Source organism: Equus przewalskii, chromosome 10, assembly GCF_037783145.1.
Source record: "Equus przewalskii isolate Varuska chromosome 10, EquPr2, whole genome shotgun sequence".
NCBI lineage: Eukaryota > Metazoa > Chordata > Mammalia > Perissodactyla > Equidae > Equus > Equus przewalskii.
In genome coordinates this window covers 57,543,460-57,544,377 of record NC_091840.1, presented here as the reverse complement: position 1 = coordinate 57,544,377, position 918 = coordinate 57,543,460, and the positions used below count along the sequence as shown (strand labels likewise).

General features: G+C 62.3%; 1 non-coding gene across 1 annotated transcript; it reads right to left on the bottom strand.

Moving 5' to 3' along the window:
* Window positions 1-360: 360 nt before the first annotated feature.
* On the bottom strand, window positions 361-432 carry TRNAW-CCA (transfer RNA tryptophan (anticodon CCA)). Its single transcript has one exon. It is a non-coding gene; the product is annotated as a tRNA-Trp (tRNA).
* Between the last annotated feature and the right edge of the window lie 486 nt (window positions 433-918).

Genomic DNA, 918 nt, shown 5'->3' with positions numbered 1-918 from the left:
AAGTGTTTTGTTCTATACTTGTTTCCAATGATGTTGTTAGTCTTTTATTATTATTTTTTAAATAGCTTTTCTCGTGAGACGTTTTGCGACAGGAGGAAGGGGCTGAAGCGCACGGGGAAGGAGACAGGGCAGCAGCATCAGGCGCGTTCCCTCGGAATTGCCCAGGCTGGAAAGCAGCGCCTCGTGGCGTTTCCTAGATCATCTTCAGATCCGAAAATGACACTGCCCATTTGTCCTCAAGCTCCTCCGACCTCTGCTGCAAAGGAGCAAGGAAGAAGCAGGAGGATGGCCAGGTGTTCTTGCAGGTGGAAATTACAAGTAGCCCGAACCTAGTTCGGTAGGTGGGAAAACGGAGAGCCTTGACCCCGACGTGACTTGAACACGCAACCTTCTGATCTGGAGTCAGACGCGCTACCATTGCGCCACGAGGTCGCGGATGCGGGACGACTTTTCATCTTTTAAGGTTCTTTCGTCCTGCGCGTTCCAGTCGCTTCCCTGCCTTTGTTTTTCGTGTGAACTTCTGGTTAAAGAGAAAGAAAGTGAACGGGCGGGGGGGGGGGGGGGCTCGGTTGAGCGAGCCCGAGGGGACCCGCGCCGCGCAGCCCGGCGCCCAGGGGCCCCCGCCCGCAGCGGGAGCGGCGCTCGGCCCGGCCGGAGGGAGGCGAGCTGCAGCGGGCGCGGCGGCCCGGGGGGCGGGGCGGGCCGGGTCTCCGCCGTCCCGGAGCCGCCGAGCTGCGGGCTCCAACCGACTTCGCGGGCGGGGACCGGGCGGGGCTCATCCCGGCCGTGAGGCCAGACGGCTGCGGAGGAGTCGGCTGGAACACCGCACCCCGGCTCCGCGCTGGGAAGCCAGGGTTGGGAGGATGGAGTTCTTGTCCCCACGGACATGATTGAAGGGGGGCGGGGCGGGGGACAAGA